Here is a 15,692-nt window from a genome sequence, read left to right on the forward strand (position 1 = left end):
GACAGGTCTGCATTGCCCCCTGGGCATCAGGGCTCATTCCACCAGAGGCATGGCCTCTTCGTGGGCATGGTCCAGCGGAACTTCTATTCACGACATATGTGTGGCGGCGTGCTGGGCCTCCCCGTCCACCTTTGTCAGGTTTTATAACCTAGAAGTTATATATTAGATAAAAAAATAAAAAAAACACTTAACATTCTTTTATGGAACAATAATAAGCAACCAATTTGATGTTCTAAAAAAAATACATTTAAAAATAAACATACTGGCAAAATAATGTAAGACTATTTTTTTAATGTTTCGATTGCAAGGTGTGCTTGTGCTGGTTTTGGAATAAGGTTCTAAGGTAAGGTAGCAATACTACATTTATCTGAAAAACAGTAATCAACCGTTTTCTATTTTAATGTTTAAAAAAAGTGTAATGGCAGAGCTCATTACTCTAGATTGCACTGTCACACAACCCTTCAGAAATCATTCTAATACTGATTTGCTGCTCAAGAAACATTTCTGATTATGATCGGTTGAAAACGGTTGTGCTGCTTAATGAAGTGTGGAAATCATTATGGAGCATATGTTTTCACGATTGTTTATAAATAGCAAGTACAAAAGAACAACATTTATTTAAAATTATAATTTTTGTAACATTATTGTACTGTCATTTATGTTCAATTTAAGGCATCCTTGCTTGCAATAAAAGTATAACATTTCATAAATCATACTGATTCCAAACTTTTGTCATGCAAATCTTAAATGATAAAAATGCCAGAATATCATGTTTTAACTAAAAAATGTTGACTGAATGTTTGTTGTGTAACAAAATAGATCAGTCATTTGTATCAATGATCATCAATGTGTATCATCCAGACACACAGTGCAACACATAAGGTCAAAAAAAGAACCTGACAAAGAGAAACATCAGTGTACGGTGCAAAATGTTTATTTGGACACTGATATGGTCGTGGAGTTATTTCCCAGAGACCATTGCCAGAAATTACACAGTTTTAAAGCTTCATAAGGTAAGGTATCAAGAGTTTAGCAATAAATAAATTAAATGGTAATGGTTCATGTATTTAGGAATATTCTATATCTGCTCTTCTGTTGAAAACAGTTGTTTTTAACAGTTGTCACTGAAAACAGTGTTGCCGTAATCATTCAGATGTTCTTTTTTACCTAATTTTTGGTTTTACGTTAAAAGTGGAACCTTAACCTTTTTTGTAATTTTATATTTGGTTTGTAAAAAAAAAGTTAATATTTTTTATTGCAGTGACATTCAACAAATGATAACAAAAGAGAGTTTTAAAGGATTGCAATGTACAAAGGAAAAGCACAACGAAATGAACGAGTTGAAGTTTGATGATAGGCCTACACGAAGTAAATGCCTGCAATTATTCAGTCACTGACAAATGTACAAAACGTGCAAACTAATAAAAACATTATGAACTTTATGAAATTATACACAATTGTATTGTAAGTACGCGTGGAAACCATATTTACCTTTTTTTTTTTTTTTAAGTAATCCATTAAACCTGCTGAGAAACGAGGAGCGTGAACTAAAAAGTTCCACTGCATGCCCGGGAAACTCATGAATATTCTACAGATGCACAACTCACTTTTGCTCCACATTTCACATTGATCAGTGGTGCAAAAGGGAGAGCGCGCAAAATTTGTCACTTGAAAGCGAAAAGCAGTGTTTGAGATTCGTCGCAGCAGATTCAAGCAGTTGTGGTTATGTATTTGTGTTTGTGCTAGAAAAATATATAAGACATTTGTGAGTAAAAATTCTACACGTGTGCAACTCTCATTGGCTGAATTCACATACTGATTTGCGGATGAGCAAAATTTCTCTGTGATCCGGGTGTGTAAATATGTTTTGCACCATATTCACTGCAGCAACTGTAGCAAAAATATGAGCGTACAAGTTTCTTAATTTGTGATTTGTAGAATAGTATTTGTCCACCTGCAATGAAGAATTTGAGAAGGTGTAACTTGTGTTGTGTTTGTGGAAGAGAAAAAAAAGTCTACAAGTTTGCAACTCTTAAAACATTTCTCTCGGTGACTTCACATTTACTGATACACATGTGTGGCTATTCTCTTCAACTACAAATTCCACTGTCACAGGCGTTCAGTTGATTTGCACCAAACATACCTTCATACATTATCCTTTAGAAATCATTCTAATATGCTGATTCTTTATTACAGGAAAAAAATACATTTAAAAATATATTCAAATAGATAAGTTATTTTAAATTATAATAAAATTCCACAACATTGCATTAATTTGATAAGAAAATACAGTAAAAATGTAGACACCAAACTTCAACATCCTCAAATGGAAGTGCATAGATTGATTTATTTAATTATTTATTGAATTGACACTTATCCACTAGAAAAACCCTAATACAAATGGAAATGTTGCTTTCCTAAGTTATATTGATCCAATAGACATAAATCTAGCTGAAATGCTGAAGGACCCATTAGATAAATTAGTGATCCTCCTTTGATATTTGTCTATATTACAAGAAGGTATATAACAAAAAAACAAAGTGAAACGGTAGCAGTCTAGGTTGTTAATGTGGAATATCTAAAGCTTCCCTGAAGAGGTGCAGAATTCTGATGAGCCAGCTGAGAGGATGCAGAATCACAGGTTATTATAAGCCTCCGCTGAGATGCCGAGTGGGTGTTTTTCAGCCAAGCATGCTTTTTAACTACAAATGCATCACACTCTCAGATATTCATGCATTTGTGCACATGAAAAAAACTTAGCCACACACTGTTCCTTTTCAAACTAATCCTTGGGAAGACATGACTTCACAGATCATTCTTTGTCTATTATGTAAGATGTAACTAAAACTGTCATTTCTAATCGAGGCATGCTGAGGCACAGTATATATGCGTCAATCCGATGTTAAAATGACGCATGATGAGCATGAGAATGAGCATGATGCATCACTTTCTTTCACAAGTAATGCCACCAACTGCGTTCAGACAATGCAGCTATTTCCGTTTATGTAGAGGACATTTATGAGTACACTATGTGTAAAACAACCACACAATAATTAATGATGGTATTTCATGTGGTGGTGGTCTCTCTTTTGATTAGCAAGACCGTCACTTGGACATTGGTATTGCAAACATCAAGGGTTTATGGCATCTCTTTCTTTCTGTTCAAAAACCATTGCCTGAATTTAACACATCTTTCTATTTCTACGTACCCTGTGGTGTATTTGATGTCATTCCTGATTACCAATGGAAGATAATGCAGCAGTTTCAGAGTCGTAACCCGCCTAAAATCAACTGCTTTTTACATGTTTTTTTTTTCCGAATAGCGCTCGTTGTAGCGTCTGGAGTCTGTAATGACTTTCATTTACTCCTCTCATGTTCCCTCTCTAAGTTAGGCATGTGGAGTAGAAAAGAGCAAGTTAGTCTTTGAAGTAGTGGCATTGACAAGGAACATCACATTGATGATAAAGGTGGATCCATGTTGTGTGAATCTCCTACCACTGGAGGACAACACTAGCCGTGGGCTGCAAACTAGCATTTACCGGGAATGTCTCATTAATTTCTCATTGTACCAGTGATGGACTCAGCAGGTGGGAGAAGCATCGTGATATTAAGTGGGATGTGATAGAGTGAAAATGAAATGCTAAATATGCATGTTTTGAATTCTGATGGACCCCGGACAGAAACTGAATGCAAATATGAGGCAGCGCCCACTCAACGTCTCGGTTAAGAATGAGGTATTCATTTCTCGTCCATAAGAGGGTCTGGTCATACTGGATAACAGACAAAGAAACAGAACATTATCAGATATACGAGTACGGTTCTCAAAATTAGCTTTCCATTGTGTCCTTGAAGAGCAGTCATTGAGTAATCTGTCCAGGAACTCTTGTTTCTATGGTCTAGAAAATGACTGGAAAGTATCCCATTCTGCCTGAGAAGCAGATCAAATTATAAGTTGAACTATGCTGAAAATCATACCAACTATAATACTGTCCCAGAGTGAAAGCTATCAAGACTATTGGTAACACCTCACATTAAGGTCTGATTTGTTAACAGTGTTAGTTCATGTTTGTAAACACATGTACTAATGATCATTAATGAATACTAATGTATGTTTTAGCGTTTTACAGCATTTATTAATCTTTAAGGGAAATTCCAGCATTATGGACGTGACATTTGCAGTCAAAACTTGAAATATAAATTCTCAGAGAATGCATTTAATACGATTGAACTGTCTGTTTTTATATTCAAAATCCCTTCCTAAAGCAGTCCAGACATTAGAAAAATATCAGTCTACACACGTGTTTTATATTTTAGATGAGGGAAATATACATGTGTTACGGACATGACAAAAAAAAGTCTCTCTAAGTCTTAGCGGACAACATATATATTTTTGGAGTTCTGTGAATTACACTGTGCAAACATTCATTTTATTTTATGTGTCAGCATTTATGAGGAAAAAACAATGTTACGTACGTGACTACTCTGAAAGCGGCACTAAAATACTGAATTAAAACTTTAACATAGGGCTGTGCAATTAATTGAATTTCGATTTCAATTTCGATTTTGGCTCCCAACGATCTCCAAAATAGTACAATCGAGTAAAAACGATTATTTTGCCATGTTCTGTTTTGCAAGAACACTCTTATTTTGTCTTGTGTTCTGAATGACTCGTGCACGCGCACATCCACCCCTCCCGAAGCCATAAACTCTCTCAGCCTATACAGTCATAAACTGCAAGCACAATAAACTTCACAATAACAATTGGCTAATTTAATATAGACTGGAGTGAGACCAGAGGTATCTCGATCACTGTAGCGCCTCAGTTAAAGCGAACGGCAGCGCGAGCGCACATGACCTGATCATCTGTTCCACTTTACAGCACGAAACAAAACGAGAATGAACACAGGGAGAGACATTAACACTTGTCTGCTTGTCCGGGAAAAGGGGATTTGTAAGTTTCAAGTAAAAGAGTTTTACTTGCCCGACCGATCGAAACGCGAGATGGTTTTGATCTTATACAGTCAGTGTAAACAGAGACCGGTAATGGATAGTTTGTGGAAGCTGCGCTGCCTGTCTATTTGTGAGAGACATTAGTGGAGAAATCAAAACAAATGAGCCTAACAGCTCACACAAAAACTCACAGAAGAAACATACAAAACAGTTAAAAAAAAAAAAAAATGATGTAGTTAAGTAACATAACACGACTAAGGGCTGTTCTGTATCAAGATTGCAAATGTTACATTGAATTTATAGTTTCATAAACAAGTAGCCTAGTTTATATGTAGTAACTTACATTTTAGGCGCAATATTGACTGGTTTTGTTATATTTCACCGACGAAAATAGTTAAAAGAAAATGTCACGAAAACCACACGGGAAGCAGAGAATCCATGAGCAGTAGTTTAATAAAGGGTAATCCAAACTCGTCGTCAACATGCAGGGGTCAAAATCCGAATAAAGCCGTAAAAACAAGAAACAAAATAGGAACTCGAACAATAACAGACCTGAAGTGGTGTGACACAAAACAACGACTCCGTACACATACTAACACAGACAGGGAATATATACACAATCTAACAAGACTAACACAGAACAGCTGGGAACAATGATTATGGGGAACAGCTGAGTGCAATGAACTGATGAGTGACAGTGGTCCGTGAAGGGAGACAGGAACAAGGGGTGAGGGCTTAACCGGGAACCAGGGCAAAACAGAAAGTCTATCGGGCATTCAGGGCGGAGCAGACCCCTCGGGCGGCCAGGGCTCTGCCTCCGGCTCTGGAACAGGCACTGGCTCTGTCTCCGGCTCTGGAACAGCAGACAGTGGCTCCGGCTCTTGAACAGACACTGGCTCCGGCCCTGGAACAGCAGACACGGACATGTCCAGGATCCGAGCCAGACGCTCCAGATAGTTCAGGTCCATGAAGGCAGACGGCACTGGCTCTGCCTCCGGCTCTGGAACAGCAGACACTGGCTCTGCCTCCGGCTCTGGAACAGCAGACACTGGCTCTGCCTCCGGCTCTGGAACAGCAGACACTGGCTCTGCCTCCGGCTCTGGAACAGCAGACACTGGCTCTGCCTCCGGCTCTGGAACAGCAGACACTGGCTCTGCCTCCGGCTCTGGAACAGCAGACACTGGCTCTGCCTCCGGCTCTGGAACAGCAGACACTGGCTCTGCCTCCGGCTCTGGAACAGCAGACACTGGCTCTGCCTCCGGCTCTGGAACAGCAGACACTGGCTCTGCCTCCGGCTCTGGAACAGCAGACACTGGCTCTGCCTCCGGCTCTGGAACAGCAGACACTGGCTCTGCCTCCGGCTCTGGAACAGCAGACACTGGCTCTGCCTCCGGCTCTGGAACAGCAGACACTGGCTCTGCCTCCGGCTCTGGAACAGCAGACACTGGCTCTGCCTCCGGCTCTGGAACAGCAGACACTGGCTCTGCCTCCGGCTCTGGAACAGCAGACACTGGCTCTGCCTCCGGCTCTGGAACAGCAGACACTGGCTCTGCCTCCGGCTCTGGAACAGCAGACACTGGCTCTGCCTCCGGCTCTGGAACAGCAGACACTGGCTCTGCCTCCGGCTCTGGAACAGCAGACACTGGCTCTGCCTCCGGCTCTGGAACAGCAGACACGGGCTCTGCCTCCGGCTCTGGAACAGCAGACACTGGCTCTGCCTCCGGCTCTGGAACAGCAGACACTGGCTCTGCCTCCGGCTCTGGAACAGCAGACACTGGCTCTGCCTCCGGCTCTGGAACAGCAGACACTGGCTCTGCCTCCGGCTCTGGAACAGCAGACACTGGCTCTGCCTCCGGCTCTGGAACAGCAGACACTGGCTCTGCCTCCGGCTCTGGAACAGCAGACACTGGCTCTGCCTCCGGCTCTGGAACAGCAGACACTGGCTCTGCCTCCGGCTCTGGAACAGCAGACACTGGCTCTGCCTCCGGCTCTGGAACAGCAGACACTGGCTCTGCCTCCGGCTCTGGAACAGCAGACACTGGCTCTGCCTCCGGCTCTGGAACAGCAGACACTGGCTCTGCCTCCGGCTCTGGAACAGCAGACACTGGCTCTGCCTCCGGCTCTGGAACAGCAGACACTGGCTCTGCCTCCGGCTCTGGAACAGCAGACACTGGCTCTGCCTCCGGCTCTGGAACAGCAGACACTGGCTCTGCCTCCGGCTCTGGAACAGCAGACACTGGCTCTGCCTCCGGCTCTGGAACAGCAGACACTGGCTCTGCCTCCGGCTCTGGAACAGCAGACACTGGCTCTGCCTCCGGCTCTGGAACAGCAGACACGGGCTCTGCCTCCGGCTCTGGAACAGCAGACACTGGCTCTGCCTCCGGCTCTGGAACAGCAGACACTGGCTCTGCCTCCGGCTCTGGAACAGCAGACACTGGCTCTGCCTCCGGCTCTGGAACAGCAGACACTGGCTCCGGCTCAGGAACAGCAGACACTGGCTCCGGCTCAGGAACAGACACTGGCTCCGGCTCAGGAACAGACACTGGCTCCGGCTCAGGAACAGACACTGGCTCCGGCTCAGGAACAGACACTGGCTCCGGCTCAGGAACAGACACTGGCTCCGGCTCAGGAACAGACACTGGCTCCGGCTCAGGAACAGACACTGGCTCCGGCTCAGGAACAGACACTGGCTCCGGCTCAGGAACAGACGACACTAAAGGTCTGAAGGGCGTCTCCAGGATCCGAGCTAGACGCTCTAAATAGCCAATCAGTGCCCCTCCGGCCGCGAGAATGGGCATCTCCCGATCTCTCCGACTGAGCAGACGTGGGGTGAGCCGTCTCTGTCTGGGCAGATGTGGTGTGAACCATCTCTGGCTGGGCAGACGTGACCTGAACAGTCTCTGACTGGGCAGACGGGACATGAACAGTCTCTGACTGGGCAGACGGAACGTGAACAGTCTCTGACTGAAAAACGGGACGTGAACAGTCTCTGACTGGGCAGATGGAACGTGAACAGTCTCTGACTGGGCAGACGGGACGTGAAACATCTCTCTATCACCTCCTCTACGGCGACCTCCACGGGTCCCGCGGAACTTTACCAACCGGGTCCCCTTAAACAACTCCCTTCTCTCCCGCTCGGTGGCTGGGGAAGAGATGTTGCAAAACATACCGCTGAATTGTTGTGTGACGAAGTCGTTCTGTCACGAAAACCACACGGGAAGCAGAGAATCCATGAGTAGTAGTTTAATAAAGGGTAATCCAAACTCGTCGTCAACATGCAGGGGTCAAAATTCAAATAAAGCCGTAAAAACAAGAAACAAAACAGGAATTCGAACAATAACAGACCTGAAGTGGTGTGACACAAAACAACGACTCCGTACACATACTAACACAGACAGGGAATATATACAGAATCTAACAAGACTAACACAGAACAGCTGGGAACAATGATTACGGGGAACAGCTGAGTGCAATGAACTAATGAGTGACAGTGACAGACAGAATGCTGGGAATTGAAGTCAAATGTGAAGGACACCGTGAGAACGAGGACCTCTAGTGATAGACAAGGGAACACAACCAGACACTGTGACAGAAAAGCATCACTAAGCGCTGTGTTTTGTTACTGAATGAATCATTATTTTGAACGAAACGTTTTAATGAATGACTCAATGATTCATTTATTAAGACGGTCACTTGTCGCCACCTATTGTTTTATTGTTTAAAGGTATCATTGATTTTATTTTTTATTTTATTATTTGTTTTAATCTCATAATATTTCTGTTGTAATTTTGCAGTGTAAATTAATTTAATGGACACCAGCCCTTTTTATTACAACTGAATTTGATCAAATGTAAGAATTTGACATAAAACATATATTTAGATCACTAAATTCGAGGCTTCTGGTCATTCCGAGGATATTTAAGTCCACTAAAGTAGGGAGGGCGTTCTTACATTTAGCTCCTAAACTCTGGAATAGCCTTCCTGATATTGTTCGAGACTCAGACTCGCTGTCCCAGTTTAAAACTAGATTAAAGACGCATCTATTTAACCAAGCATTCACTTAATGCTTACGTTTTATACTACTGCTGAATCAGTTCGAATGCATTAACATTATGAACATCAGCTATGCTAATTATTTCCCATCTGTCCTTCTGCTGTTATCTCGGGACGCTAGTCCCGAGGTAAATAGCGTTCGTCAGCTCCAGTTTGTATCCAGCCTTTTACGGAGACTTCAGATGCCCCAACACCTGTGATGAGATGACTCGACGCCTGTGAAGAGACGACTCAACACCGGCGATATGTTATGCCTTAAATTACTGCATGATTAACTGACTGTATTTTTCTATGTACATATCCGAAATGCACTTTCTGTAAATCTGCTCTGAGACGAAGTGTATTGTGAAAAGCGCTATACAAATAAATTTGAATTGAATTGAATTGAATTTAGTTAGGTTTAATATATTTTCCTTTATAAAGGCAAAAAACGCCCTGGTGACCCCCTACAACAAATTAATTTGTAAACATGTCACCTTTTCACAACTTGTGAGTTTGCAGGTCTGTTTAAGAGTTGTTGAAAGATGTCTTTTAATAAATGCAACACGTTCCCAAAGTCATGTGAAATAATCGTGTTAAATAATCGTGATTTCGACACTGACCAAAATAATCGTGATTATGATTTTTTCCCATAATCGAGCAGCCCTACTTTAACATAGACCACAAGCAGACATATAAACCACCAAATATTGAAATCTGTGACACTAGTATGGTATTGCACAATTAATCAAGTTTATTATACAAAATCGCTGTATTGCAAATGGTAATGGATTATTTTTCATGTTGACAAGTGTGTACGTTGTTCAAGACTCAATATAGAGACCATGATTTTCTTACCAACAGAACTGCTTGCTAATACATTAACAAATATATTAATGTTTATTATATAGGTGTTCAAATCGCAGGTTTCCTCCACAGTCAGGTGAACTATTGACACTATGATTGACATTACTGTCAGTGTCGCACTCACAATCATGTCAGTTTTATGCTTTGTCTAAATGATCGCATGGTTTTCAGCTAGTTTGTGCAGTTCAAAGTACAGTCGTGAAACGAAAAGGATCACATTATATTTTGTGTCAAAATGATTGCATTATTATTATTATTTTGTAAGCTTGATCGCAGGATTATGACAAATATTCCTGTTTTAACCAAGAAGGGAAAACCCAACATATTGAGGGATGACCTTTGCATGGAATTGCCCTTAATGTTTATTATTATCATCATTGTTATCATTATTATTGTTATTATATATATATCTCTTTTAAAGAGCTTGGGAGTGAGGATTTGCTATAGTTAGCACCCTTCCCATTAGCTTCTGTTGGTAGACGCCATAACTGCACCTTCCTGGTTGAATCCGAATAGTGAACATTCAGCCTTAACAGCCGTTTAGACAAAGCATGAGAGCATGTCCAAATCCAATATTTGCTAAACTTCAGGTTTAATCTATAGTGCATTTTGAAAAGCAGCATTGATGTATTCTATATTTCATGATCCCGTGTTTGTAGTTCAGCTGGTGGAAAGAATAAAAACTATACTGACAGTGACAAATAAATCAAAACTTGTTTGCTTGATTCCTATAATGGTACTAGCATTAGCAATACCAATGTCACGGGTTTGAATCCCAAGGGATGCAATATATGAAAATATTACTTTGTATAAAAGCATCTGTCAAATGCATAAATATCTGTGTTAATTTCAATTAGTAATGTATGCTTCAATTCACTAATAATGTATAGCCAGAAATAAGCATTGCATTCAACTAATATTGGCTTGGTTATGACTAAATCTCACTTGAATTTGTTCTGGTTCTCATTAGATGTGATTTTGTGGTGCCTTGGAAGTCTAAAACCAGTTCCTTAAGAAACTGAAACTTCCTTTAGACATAAACAAGCAAATATTTACAATTACATGTATTTGTTTTGCAGATGATTTTCTAAAGTGAGGAACATCAGAAGTAATTTCACACAAGTCAACAATATGTCACTACACTGCTTATTTCTCAGTACAAATAGAGTCATAAGTTGAAAAAGACTTTACCTCAATCAACTACTCCTTCAAAACAGCATTTTTATTCTTCCCAGCAACCACTGAACCAAACGCACAAGAGTGTGGGATATCATGGGCAGTGGAGGATACAATGCTGCCTTCAAAGACCAGCCAGATGAAGACATCTCAGTAGACAGGATGTTATGCACATTGAATTTGGACATGTCTTGATTTTTTTCCTCTGTATACTGCCTGTGAAGGCAGCACCTTTCAGATTGGTATGACAACCAAAGTGTGCAGTACTGGGTTACTTGAGGACCAGGACCGCAAACTACTGCTCTAATCACTAAACATTGACTCTAGCCACAATACACATTATTTGATCAACACATTTCATCAAAGGTACATTAAATCAGTGGCATAACCTCGTGAGTGCAGTGTAAAAGAGCAAACTAAACAGAACACAACACAATACAACTGATTAAGACTTAATGACTGGAAATTCCTTGTACTTGTAATTAATGCTGTCCAATTATATTTCTCCATTTGCTCTCTAATAACACTTACAAAATCATTGATCTAGAAGTTTCATTTGGTTTTCTTTGAAAGGGGTCCATGTAGACATTCCTGGAAGGAAGGAATCTTGTTTTTACACATAAATGGTAATGTGCTATTGTGACTAACGGTCTAAATCTGTAAATAAAACCATAGCTGCGGCACAGACACTGCCTGGCTGCTGTTCACACGCTGACTGGTATGCGGGTGGAGAGGATGCCTGGCTTCTTCACATCCCCTGCCAGGTTTGTGTCTGCAAGCCTGCTGCCTCTCGTCTCGGCGCGCCTGCCCACAGACTTCTCCATTTCATTTTACCCCTTTCCATCTTGCTCCCTCCCACACGGCAGGTTCAGTTTATTCACGTGGCCATTAGGGGTCGCTTCGGCGTCTCAGCCCTTAAGTCACCATGATATCAAAATTGACAATTATTATACGGTAGTACTCATTAGAAATGATTTATCTGTGCACAGAATTTTTTTTTTTTTTTTAAATGCATGTGCCCTCGTAATCTTTTATCAAAGTAACTTCCCTTTCCTTGCAGTGACACGTCTTCTCTTTGATGAAGCGTTTACTGGCGTGAGGGCGGGACAACCTGTCACTCACATGAGATCGAAGCAATAGCAAATCACAATGATCCAATCAATTCCAATGGAGAATATCAAGCGCCCAACATTTTCTCTTGTTCAAAAAGCTGTTTCACTCACAATAAAGAGCAGATTATCGCAACTTCCATTTCATGACAAGTGGACAACAAGTGAATAGTTTATTTTTAATGTCGTTTAATGTTGCGTCGTAGGATTAGCCTATATGTTTGTTCAGAGCATTTGACTGTGGGTAGTTTTGCAAATGACGTGTAATGGAACATTCACAATGAAACTGTACTGGATATGGCAGCAGATACTAGGGCTGGTTAAAAAAAAAAAAAAAAGATTCTCATTTTGAAGAACACCCAATTCTAATACCAATTCTTAAATCCAAAGAATCTATCTTTCAGTCTACGCTGTTTTCAGTTATGTGAACAAAGCTTTGTAGCACCTCCCATCCAATATATCGTAATAAGCTTTGTGTGTTTTTTTCTGACATGAAAAAGTCTCAGATTTCAAATTCTGTCAATTTTATTTAGAAATTCAAACAATACACCATTTTGGCAGTCTTTATGCGTGATAGATCGCTGTAGCGCCTCAGTTCAAATGAAGCACCAGGTTGGCACGTGAACCGATCATCTCTTCCGCTTTACTACTACAGCACCGAATAAACATGAATAAACATCTGAAGTCATGTTTAAAGATACAGTACAACTTTCTGAAATCTACATCATGTCTCATGTAATCGCTCAATCAGCGTTTCAACCACGGAAAGACATCAATAAAACAACTTGAGAACAATGTCACGTAACATTATATTTACCTCAGAAAAGCCATTCTTTGTCCAAAAACTCTTTAGTCAGCTAGAAAAATTACTTTAGAGAGCAGCATTTTGAAAAATATATGAACTATATTGCATATTCATTGTATTTTTACTTGCTCTTCTATTGTAATTCACAATATTATATGTGTTTTCGTTTACGAACCCCAGTTAATAACCTGGCTGTGGCATTTTGGACCATCTGAAGCCATGACATGGAGGTTTGGTGTAATCCAATATGTATACCAAACTTCCATGTCATGGCTTCAGATGGTCCAAAATGTTTTTAACTGGGGTTCGTAAACGAGAAGACATATAATATTGTGAATTACAATAGTCCAAGCGAGATAAAACAAAAGCACGTGTGACTATTTTAAGATCTTTAAAAGATAGAAAAGTTCTAACTTTGGAGAGAAGTATAAGATGGAAAAAACATGACTGTACTACAGAATTTATATGTTGGTCAAACTTAAGAGATTAATCAAAAATAACTCCCAAATTCTTCACAGTGGGTTTGATACAAGAATGTAAATAACCTCAAGAGATCCAAGATCGTGCATCAGCTGTTTAAAACATGCAAGCAAGGTTTCAAGGCCTTTCTTGTCATTATGTTTTAAAGGTAAATAGATTTGGGTGTCATCCGCATAAAAATGAAAAGACACTCCATGCTTGCTTAAAATTTAACCTAGTGGAAGTATGTAAAGTGAAAATAAAATGGGAGCCAGAATAGACCCTTGAGGAACCCCACAGGTAACACTACAGATGAAACAGCGCGACCAATACCAAATTGAAAAGGTTCTATAACAAAGACAAGGCCATCCTTAAAAATATTCTTGTTTGCCGTAACCCGACCGACCCTGGCAATTTAGGACCGACACAATTTTTTTTTTTTTCCCTTTTAGTCTGACCGAATTGCCGGTTGTAACTAGGGATGCACCGATACCACTTTTTTCAGAATCGATCCGATCCGATACCAAAAATTCTGAGTATCGACCGATACAGATGCCGATCCGATACAACAATTTTTTTATTAAATTAAGTTGAATTTATATAACTCTCTGTGTGTTGAACTGATAATCACTATTTTGTGTGTTAAACACAATCTACTTAATACAGACAACTTCATTATAAAGAAAAACAAATCCAAAAAATATATGATCATAATGTATGACAAAAATGCTTTTTATAAACTAGATTAGTGGATAATTCAGCAGTAACATGTAGTCTAGAAGAACAGTTAGTGAAAAAAACAAATAAGAGACAATAAGTGTAACACTAAATCTCGTAAAACGTTACACATTGCTCTTTGTATTGTAAAATACATTTATGAAAAACAAGATAACAAAAATCAAAAAGATAAATTATTTTATATATAGCTATAGGCTACTATACAATTGAGACATGTCTTAAATGTATAGCACACCTGTTTAATGAGGCAGCAACATATGATAGATAGGAAAGAACAAGAAAGACCATTAATAATCTTTCATTGCGTCACTGTATTATGATATGAAAGGCTTCAATACAGTGCGCCACAAAGCGCTTATGCGCATCCCGATCGCGGAATGATACGCTTGAAGCAACATGGAGTCACAGCGCGACGAGTCCGCATTGAAAAGGTCAAAGCACAAACGAAAGACATATTGATGCGTAATGTATTATACAGTATCTATCTATGCAATAGTTTATTGAGCCTTTTATTTGAACAATTTTAAATTTCAGTTACTGTGCGCGTGAAGAACAATTATAGTGGACTCTAGTCTAGTGTTGTGATCTAACAGACACCAGGTAGAAACATGATTAAGTTAACGTTACAGCAATAAAGTCCAACAAGATAAAGTTGTTTTATGCAAAACCATTGACCTTTATCTACAGATCAAGTATAATAATAGTAACATTGAATCATCTTTGAGGGTTTCATCATGTTGAGTGTCGTAACCGTACGCGACGCTTAATACTGAATGAAGAATGACTGACAGCCGCAGCGGATGGAAAAGTTTACGTGATCTTGAATTTAATGACTTAAATGTTAATTTCTATCTCACATTATACTATAATGGCTTCAGAACACTTGTAATATAGTGCACGAAAACGTTATGGTGCTTTATAATGTTTTTGGTGTTTTTGTGGGGCTTACCAACAACACAGAATAGTATACGCACAATATCGGATTTGGATCTACCTCGTCTGATCGATACCCGATCCGGCAAAAATGGCTGTATCGGAGCCGATACCGATGCTGAGTATCGGACCGGTGCATCCCTAGTTGAAACTTGCGTTAAGACCGACCGATTTTTTGTTTTACTCTTCAAACAACTAATACAAATTCAATAAAATAATATTAATTATATTTTAGTTAGTATTGTGAAAGTTGCTTATGCCTACATACAAACGTAGGCTACGTTCTTTCTTTTAAATAAAAACCCGTGGTGTCATCATCATCTATGATTCTACAGAATCGTACTTTTCAAGGCATGATAAAAGAATGTCATGATCAACTGTATCAAATGCCGCACTCAAATCTAATAGCACTAAAATTACTGAGTTCCCAGAGTCAACTATCATTTCATCATTTAAATACTCAAAAATCATTTAATACTCTTAAAAGTGTTGACTCAGTACTATCTTTTTTCATAAATCCAGACTGGAATTTTTCTAAAATACTGTTTGTTGCCAGAAAGCTCTGCAATTGCACATACACAGCTTTCTCTAAGATTTTTGCAATGAAAGGTAAATTTGAGATT

The sequence above is a fragment of the Siphateles boraxobius genome, unplaced genomic scaffold (genome assembly GCF_051911475.1).
Source record: "Siphateles boraxobius isolate OS27281-9 unplaced genomic scaffold, OSU_SipBor_1 3, whole genome shotgun sequence".
Classification (NCBI taxonomy): Eukaryota; Metazoa; Chordata; class Actinopteri; order Cypriniformes; family Leuciscidae; genus Siphateles; species Siphateles boraxobius.